We start from the raw sequence: 10102 nt of genomic DNA, 5'->3' as shown, positions 1-10102 counted from the left end.
AAACAGGCATTCATAAAAACAGGCATCTCTTTTAGTATTACAAAGTAACTTACAAAGGCAACATTAGTAGGAATATATAGTACGTGGCACAGTTTATTAAACAAAAAGTTTTTCGTTGAACTGCATTGCCTTCTCACACAGAATGGGACCTGAGATAGGTTCTCCTTCCGATGTCTTTTGTGTAAACCACTTGTAAACAGCATCATCTAGATCTGTGTTAGTGGCGAGCTTCATAGTTCTACGGCTTGTTGATCCATCAGTAGAATCAAGCATAGCTATAAAATTTGCTATGCTCGTCTTTTGTTTTTTTTATATCCGTAATTGTCGACTTCCCAACCTTGTAACCATTGGATAAAGTGGTTGCCGATTCACCTTCTTCTAACCTTTTAATAATCTCGTATTTGTCCCTCATAGAAAGGACAACACGTTTACGTTTAAGCATTTTGTATCGCCTAGTTCACTTCTTCACGCAGCAGCACACAAGAGGTCCGAACAGAGAACTGTTTGCACCGTGAGAAGCTCTTCTTGGGGGGCGCGCAATTCTTGAAACTGCGGGGAGCGGCACGCCTCAACTCTAAGCTGGCGCAGCTGTTGCTGTGAACAGCTTTGATACTGCCGCTACTTCTACTGCCAGTGCAAAGCCGACAGAAGTGTGCTGATTGTTGAAACGCAGCGACTGGCGGCTCGGCCTGTCAGCAGCGCCTTGTGAAGGCCCCATTAGAAGCAATGTTCCGCCAGCGGTGGCCAGTGTGGCGCCTACTGTGGGAAACTTGGTTTGGTAGTGAGGGGGATGATGGACGGTAGGGTGGGAGAGTAACAGGTGCGAGCGAGTACACAGATCCGTTAAGCGGTCGTTCGGTTGACCGACGTTCCGGTAACCGACGCTCTATTGTATATGGTTTATTGGAATCCTGAATAAAACCAAGCTGCTTTCAGAAAAAAAGACTAAGTTTTCAAATAAAAATTTTGAGGCATTACTTTTCAGCACGGCCTCGTGCTTGTACTCGGATTTTGAAGAGTATCAACCACGGTAGAAATCACGTTTGGCGTGCTTGTCGATGAGAAACACTTCCCGTGTGAGGATTTTAGGCTACGGTTCGCTCCTTTCCGCTGTGGAGGCAGGACCTCGGCCTGCGGCGAGTGACGCTAACTGAATGGCACGGCCGTGAAGAAATGATCGGCGCGCGGCATTGATCTTGATCTTGGAGTGTGACGCCTTCCTCGGGGAGCGGCGGTCGGATGAGGCAACAGCGGCGGCGCTGCAGTGGCGGCGGGGCCGGCCGGATAACCCGGATACCGCGACGCGGTTGGGCTCGCCTCTTGCAGCCGACAGCCGGCGCCTCAGTCGGTCGCCGAACACCCCGCTGGCGGCATCACACAGCCGAGCGAGAGCGAGAGAGAGCTGCTCCAGGGAGGATCTGCAGCGCTGTGCGCAGGTGAGCCGCTGCGTCTGGTCCAGCAGCTGCCGCACGAGTGTCGTCCTGTGAATGGGTCATCAGGTGTAAGAGTGCACTTACAGTGTCTGCGGCTCTTGTGTTGTGTGCCAATTTTGGCAATAGCTGTCGTGATGGACGATGGGAAGCAAACACGGCAAATCGTGAGTCAGATGTCAATTTTGTTAATAACTATCGTGATGGACGATGGGAACTAAATGCGACAAATCGTGAGTCAGACATCAATTGCCTATCAGAATGCTAGTTGGTAGTTTCCTGAGGTTAAGAACTAATGTTTGCTGATATTTTGTTCTGTTGGGTTAAGATTTAACTACATCGCCCGAAATTTCGGAGAAATTAGCGACTAATATGTATGGTAATCAGGCTGCGCTACATATCAACCTGTTTAGGCAATAGTATTTTCAGGTTGAGATTCGTTGTCTTCGCCAACTGATAAGCAAATTATCACATTCCAATGTGACCTAGGCATCGGGATTCGCTACAGGTCAGTCAGCATATCCTTTTCGTTCTATCACCAAATAAGTACGGCAATCCGTAACAAAGCTTAAAATTCATAATAACCATGTCAGTAAAAGTTATTCTAGCCCTCTCCATACTTAAAACAAAGCTAATCAGTTCGTATCTTCCGCCGAAACAAGCCATTCTCATTGGTTCCCGTATACTGTCCCCTGATTGGCTAAGATGGATGTCAACTAACTACGAACATCAGTAAGCAACGCGAGAGCTGCGGATAGCGTAAGTGCACTTTATGCCGCAGTAACATTCGATCTAAGAGGTCTTAGATTACTGCACGTTCTAAAACATCGCTGTCGGTATACTGTACAGTAATTAATACGGTATGTGTTGCAACAAGTGCATTTTTTTCTCTGATTTGTCTTCCTTTCTTCAAATTTCATATTGGTATATCCTAGAGGCAAAAATATGCAAATGGTTTTCTTTTCCTTTTGCTCTGTAGGTTTCATAAACTTTCTTCATGTAACTCGGTAAACTGCTGTTGAACGTATGATTCAATAAGCGGCTGGTACCGATCAAACAGCCCAGTAATTCAGTTGACAACGCGATAAAATACTTTGTGAGATTTATTCAGTCTTCACTACTACGGTATCATGCCAGGGACGCGAAATTTAATTTCCGTCAAGACATGTGTGCCGTACTAAAGAGCACTTTCGTTCCTTTCCTCGAAGAGTACAGGCACGCAATAAAGCATATTCTAAATATAAGGTATAATTAACAACTTGAAGTGTAATACATAAATGAGAGCCTTATCCCGTATCTACACAGGCTCAGCATTTTAATCTGGATTTGGCAATGTTAGTGATAGGAGGTGGTCGGACATCCTTTCTGTAGCAACACTTCCAAACCCGAAAGAAGCACATATAAAAATGTTGACTGTATACTAGACCAGGAAGCCTGAATTAGCAGGTAAATGTCTACATACACAAATTATGTGCGTTAGTTACACATTTTATACTACCTGCAAAAGGGCGTAAAAATTCCTATGCTGCATAGAAAATGTAAGTGACAATGTAACAGCAGTTGCAGGTGACACGTTTCGCTAACTAATACGTGTGTTCGGTGCTTCTAGGACAGTTGACGCGAAGTGTATCATCGTATTTGCTTATGGGATGGGTCTTTCGGAGTACAATTTATGTAGTGGAAATCTCTAAGATGTTAAATCACTGCACATAAGAAATATAGCTATAGTCTTAAAGCGAATAATGTAAACAGTCACAGTGTTGGCATCTTTTTCACTGAGGAGGTGTACTGTGACTTTAAAACTGGCTCGTTCTTCATCATAGCGAGTGATCGTAATTATGATCTACGGAGCACGCAAACTAAACTAAAAGAAATTAAAAAAAACGTAATACTTTTAAGTACATCGCTAGATCTCTCTGAAAACGCACGAAAAATTTCGATTCTGATGTTGAGCGGTATGAGAGAAACCACTGACTTTCAACGAAATACGAATCTGTTAAAGTTATTTCTAGTACCGTGCAAAAATATTTCATTTTCTATACTTTTCAGCGATTGAAATAGGCCCTAGGGTCACAAAAGCTTCGGCCAATGGCGAAGAGTGGAAAATGCAAGACACATTATCGAAGACAGAGAGTACAGCAGGTGAGGAGCCACGAAGAGATTAGTAAAAGGTAAAACAGAACGACGGACGCTGTCAAACGAGTCCAGAGATCGGGAGTTCTAGAAGGAAGAACAGGTGACTCTTTGATTTCAAAGATCAAACGTAATCTGAAAAAAAACTTTGAAAGGATATGGCTATATAACACGTCATTTATGTGTGTCAGGAGTATAAATCCCACATCCAGGTACCAATAAGGAAACCCCAAATGTCAAAACGGTGATCCTTTCATGAAAGGTATCTGAGTAGCTGAGTCATCTGTCTGTCTTCGTGTCGAAACTGCTTTGCGTTTACAGGTAATGACAACAAAAAGTGTAATGTGCTTAGAATGATATCTCATTTATAGCTGTCATTGTCTAACTGAGATTATTTGAGATAAATATTGCGATTTTTACGATGCTACATTTATTACCACTGCAATCTAGCAATCATATTGGACGTCTTTCTCAAATGTGTAAGTGCAGCACTGAGGGGTGATACGTCGCCTTTCTGCCGGAATGTTACGCAAGGAAGTGAATGACCTGAAGAAGATCATTAGCAAGCTCAAGGCCTGTCTTCTTCGCTGTTGAATTATTCAGCCAAGTACTTATAATTTAGACAGGTGTACACTGTTAGATGACAAATATGACAATAGATTTGCAATGGTAATTATAAAAAATCAGTACCAGTAATAAAGACATATATATCCATTTCCATCTGATTTAGGGTCGATTTTTAATTTTGTATTCCTTATTCCTGTTTCATAACTAGTGACGAAAAACTGAACATCTGTTTATAGGAGCCATCAGCTGATGATATTACTTGATAGTCGTCTCACCAGAAATCTTTATCTTCTTTGAATTTCACTTCACTGACTCCCACCTCACATGGACTGAAATTATGCATTTCACATTTTCTAACTTTCCAACCACACTTGAACTTCTGCCATTCCACACTCTTATCATAGAATGTTACCCTTCCGCTGATTGTTCAATATGTTTCTCGTGGCTACCTGCCCCTTTGCAGCCCCCTCCTGCGGACCTGAATATGGGACTAATCTGGACCTTTTCGTAGTTAAGATCATCATGATACATTTTCAGTTACAGGCCACATGTCCTCTGGATACAAATTACGTGTTTTTGACGTAGTGGTTTCCATTGCCCTCTGCATCCTCACGCCCTTGATCATACCTGACTTTTATGCCTATTGGAGGCCGTTTCCCTTCCAAAAGGCAGGATTGTACCCCGAATATGTCCTCTCGTTCAACCTCTCTGACAAGACCGTTTGCAGACCATAGTGACTCCCTAAGCAAAAAGACTTCGGTTGCGATTGCTGATGGCTGTTGTTCGAAATTTAAACTATGACGTGGATCTAAATTGTGATCCAACAGGTTTTGACTATTGGTCGTAGATGCTAACCCCCTTTTTACTTTCTTTCCTGTTTTTACTTTTTTTATCCTAAAATAATGACATGAACTCTCCTGAGGCGAAGGTTTTGAGCCCATACTGGCTGAATTCTGAGATAGGAAATTTGACTTCCTTCTGGGTTCATAAATTACTTGGATTACTTCAATAGAAAATGATGAACTGAAAGCATACACTTATGACACTGAATAAAATAAAACCAAATATATTTCTTCACACTTGAAAAGGAAATGAAGTTTTTCGCTGGACATAGAGAAGACCTTAACTGTATTGGCACAAAAGTAATTTAATTCCTGTGTTGTTGTTGTCTTCAGTCCTGAGACTGGTTTGATGCAGCTCTCCATGCTACTCTATCCTGTGCAAGCTGCTTCATCTCCCAGTACCTACTGCAACCTACATCCTTCTGAATCTGCTTAGTGTACTCATCTCTCGGTCTCCCTCTACGATTTTTACCCTCCACGCTGCCCTCCAATGCTAAATTTGTGATCCCTTGATGCCTCAAAACATGTCCTACCAACCGATCCCTTCTTCTAGTCAAGTTGTGCCACAAACTTCTCTTCTCCCCAATCCTATTCAATACCTCCTCATTAGTTACGTGATCTATCCACCTTATCTTCAGTATTCTTCTGTAGCACCACATTTCGAAAGCTTCTATTCTCTTCTTGTCCAAACTAGTTATCGTCCATGTTTCACTTCCATACATGGCTACACTCCAAACAAATACTTTCAGAAAGGACTTCCTGATACATAAATCTATATTCGATGTTAACAAATTTCTCTTCTTCAGAAACGCTTTCCTTGCCATTGCCAGTCTACATTTTATATCCTCTCTACTTCGACCATCATCAGTTATTTTACTTCCTAAATAGCAAAACTCCTTTACTACTTTAAGTGTCTCATTTCCTAATCTAATTCCCTCAGCATCACCCGATTTAATTTGACTACATTCCATTATCCTCGTTTTGCTTTTGTTAATGTTCATCTTATATCCTCCTTTCAAGACACTGTCCATTCCGTTCAACTGCTCTTCCAAGTCCTTTGCCGTCTCTGACAGAATTACAATGTCATCGGCGAACCTCAAAGTTTTTACTTCGTCTCCATGAATTTTAATACCTACTCCAAATTTTTCTTTTGTTTCCTTTACTGCATGCTCAATACACAGATTGAATAACATCGGGGAGAGGCTACAACCCTGTCTCACTCCTTTCCCAACCAGTGCTTCCCTTTCATGCCCCTCGACTCTTATTACTGCCATCTGGTTTCTGTACAAATTATAAATAGCCTTTCGCTCCCTGTATTTTACCCCTGCCACCTTTAAAATTTGAAAAAGAGTATTCCAGTCAACATTGTCAAAAGCTTTCTCTAAGTCTACAAATGCTAGAAACGTAGGTTTGCCTTTTCTTAATCTTTCTTCTAAGATAAGTCGTAAGGTCAGTATTGCCTCACGTGTTCCAACATTTCTACGGAATCCAAACTGATCTTCCCCGAGGTCTGCATCTACCAGTTTTTCCATTCGTCTGTAAAGAATTCGCGTTAGTATTTTGCAGCCGTGGCTTATTAAACTGATAGTTCGGTAATTTTCACATCTGTCAGCACCTGCTTTCTTTGGGATTGGAATTATTATATTCTTCTTGAAGTCTGAGGGTATTTCGCCTGTCTCATACATCTTGCTCACCAGCTGGTAGAGTTTTGTCATTACTGGCTCTCCCAAGGCCGTCAGTAGTTCTAATGGAATGTTGTCTACTCCGGGGGCCTTGTTTCGACTCAGGTCTTTCAGTGCTCTATCAAACTCTTCACGCAGTATCGTATCTCCTCTGTAGTTTATTAGCATGAAATAATAAGAGGGCAATTTTTTTCATCCTCCGTTCGCTCGCGAAATGGAAACCAAAGTTAAAATGAAACTGTTTTATTTGCAACACTTGTTACCCCTTCGAGCTACTTCTTAGGCACTGCTCCGACGTAGACATTGTTGTAGTATGATACCAACTTTCCAATATCTTCACCATAGAAGGGAACCAACTGTGCTTTCCGCCTGTTCTCTATGGTGATCTACGGGTTGTTGTCTGTGCCAAAATGGTGTCTTCATAGCCAGTGGTTTGTGTGAGCGAAGAGATAAAAATCAGAGAAAGTCAGGACTGGGCTGTATGATGGATTATCAGACATTTCCCATCGAAAATGGTGCTGGAACCTCTTGATTGCGCCTCCAGAATAAGGCAGCCTGCTTTCATGAAGAACAAGATGCACGACAGTTTAAGAAAATGTACGACATTCATACAATGAGGGATGCATGAAATCAGGCGATACATCTCATCAGGAATTCACGCTTGGTGGAAGACACTATCTTCTAGGCTTCTTTACGTGCTGACTGTGGGCTCCGAATTGAAAACTGCGACCTGATACAATAGATGGGCACACTAGAGATACAGTCCAACTCATTTCCGCAAAACTTCACCGGATTTTCACTGTGGTTTTAATTTCGCGAACAATCGAAGGTTGAAAGAAAAGTGGCCCTCGTGCAAGGTTCATCTTCTAAACGAAGAAAAGTCTTCTTGTTTTGGGGAAATTCATGAAGATAAGTATCCTTGAATTTCATGAGGCTAAAATGGAGCACTTTTTTTTAGTATATAAAATATTGCATCTGAAGCATATAGTACCAGAACATCGAGCTTCACGAGTGCAGAGGTTTTTGAAATTTATTCGCAATTGGGAAATCTTTCTGACATTAGCTGTATTAGGTGTGCCGAGGTATCACAGAGGTTTTATTTTCTTTTGAATAATTATTTGCGTTTTTCTTGTTTGTTTGCCATCTGTTTCTTTAGAAACAACCATATCAATTACATGAAATAGCTGTTACAATTTAAGACACTTTTTTGCGGTTGTTTTCTTTATCAGTGTGTCGGTTACCTAGGCACTGGATCGATGGTGAGCACTCGAGGACTCCTTGATCGTTACATGCAGTATGTTGCCAAATGATGTAATATAAAAGTCGTACCACGCAGTTCGAGAATATTCTCCTTCAATACAGCACAAGTATTCCAAGGACGTAGTATCTAGTTGTCACCAATGTGATGGTTGTATGCTTAATCATCCACAGAGCTGTAGTTTGTTCAGTAACTGGGTATCGCGTACTTCCAGGCCGCATCAGTTCTCGAACCTTCAGGAAGCCTGCGTTCGTCCAGCCAATGACGGCAAGTCAGTGGCTAAGAAAATTAAGCTATATCACGACGTACGGTCATACAACAGAGCTCAGTTTTTATTCATGGCTTACCTGAACAATAAATGACTCAGTGTCTTGCATTTTAAACGTTACTGTGTATTACTAAATGTTAAGAAGGTGTTCCATGTGACGTCTCAAAATTGTACGTGTTCCTACAGTGTGTTATTAATTCTTTCAAACATTCCCAGACGATCCCACAGGTCTTGGCAAGACTTTATAAACGGATGCTCCAGTTCTTCAACCTTGTAAATGGGAGTGCTATACACTTTCAATATGACTTCAGAGAGAAAAAATGACAAGACTGTGGTACAGGTTATGTCTGGTCTGTCTTGGACAATATTGTCGTCTTTGTTGTCGCATCACATATGCAGAAAAATGTTTCCGGTGCCCCACCGTGCAAGTATTACATAACCCAACTTAGTGGGCCATTGGTGAAACTGTGTACATTCTGCCGCACCTGTTTTCGCTATGAATTAGGATACACCAAACTCGCGTCGGATAAAATGTTAGTCAACCATTAAAAGATAAACTGGTCTCTCTAGAGTGCTCTAGCTGGTGTAGATCTGCAGGCAACCGATCGTGTTGACGCAAGTCATGGCAGTGAAGCAATTGAACATGTACCAGTTCATTGTATGGAATAAACACATTCATATGGGTCGAAATGGTGACGTTACAGAATTGCATAGAGGAATTACCTTTTTTGGTGTACCCATGACCTCAACGTCAATGAGGTTTTCCGAACTGTTAGTGTACCAAACAATCTGTCCTCTGTTTCTACAAGAAAAGTTGTATCACTCATCAAAGAGCCTAACCGATAGGCTTGGAGACGGATGTCTGGTCTTCTCAAAGACAGTCGATTTGAAACATAACAGAAACGTCAGCTGTTAGTTTATGCAGGTTCATCTTAATCAATACTATAACGAACACAGCGAAGGAAACAGCATTGCGAAGGAAACTGCATGTACGGATAATCGGTTACCCCGAAAGCGGCCATTGCTCACAACGGTTCATAAGTCTGGACGTCGTCAAAGGGCCAAACGACGCAGAAAATAGACAGTAGCTGACTGGGAGAGTGTAGTGTCGACTCTCGAGTGTGACTCGTTCCGAACGATACAAGGGTTCGAATTCGACGACTGTCCTATGAGGCCTTTAACCCGCAGTGTGTGGACGTCCCAGGTTAGAGGTGGTTCTGTCACGTTTTGGGGTGTTTTCGAGTTATATCTTGGGTGCCCTAATTCAGTTTACCATATTACTATGAACCAGGGTGTTTATTTAAATTTTTTCCCTTTATTCTAAATATCCTTCGCGATATGATGGGAACATTCCCGTGTTCCAAGATGACGATAGATGTATCCACGGGCCTGCACTCATACGTAAGTGGTTTGATGAACGCACGAGCACCGTATCCCACCTCGGATAGCCCGCTAAATCATCCAGTGTTAATTACATAGAAACTGTGTGGCACTTTAAGTAACATCGTTGTGACCACCGTCTATGTTCGACGTCAACGTGTAGTACCCCCACAGGTACGGTATTTTGATCTACTAGTGGTGGACAGTATGTAAAACTGTTTACACGATCGTTAGCCCCAGGTCAAATGGAAGCACTTTCGAAAAGGATAAGTTTGTAAACTGTTCCCGTGATGCCAAGGTTAAAGTATACCGTGCAAGGCAAAGTGGCGCTATCCAAAATCGGAGCCGAGGCAACTATGGTTCACTAAGAGCCATAGGTAACAGGGGTAAAAGACAGTTGTGGAGATGTGTACTGGCAAATAGATCTGCAGCTCTGGAGAAAACTGACCGCTCAGGTAAACCAGTGGGTTACCAACAGGGTCGATCAACGATCGCTGCTGCATGTGGGCCTCCGCACCAGGTTCATGCAAACGTACTGACTA

General features: G+C 42.3%; 1 protein-coding gene across 1 annotated transcript in view; it reads left to right on the top strand.

The window, feature by feature from the left end:
* The first annotated feature begins 1327 nt into the window (after nt 1-1327).
* The window catches only part of LOC126355785 (uncharacterized), a 183783-nt gene continuing 175008 nt past the window's right edge, over nt 1328-10102 (top strand). The window contains exon 1 of the mRNA XM_050006195.1: nt 1328-1436. The gene's annotated coding sequence lies outside the window, so the exon portion shown is untranslated. The remainder of the gene's footprint in view (nt 1437-10102) is intronic.

Source organism: Schistocerca gregaria, chromosome 3 (genome assembly GCF_023897955.1).
Source record: "Schistocerca gregaria isolate iqSchGreg1 chromosome 3, iqSchGreg1.2, whole genome shotgun sequence".
Classification (NCBI taxonomy): Eukaryota; Metazoa; Arthropoda; class Insecta; order Orthoptera; family Acrididae; genus Schistocerca; species Schistocerca gregaria.
The sequence above is the reverse complement of the archived record's forward strand: the minus strand, read 5'-3'. Positions and strand labels throughout refer to the sequence as shown.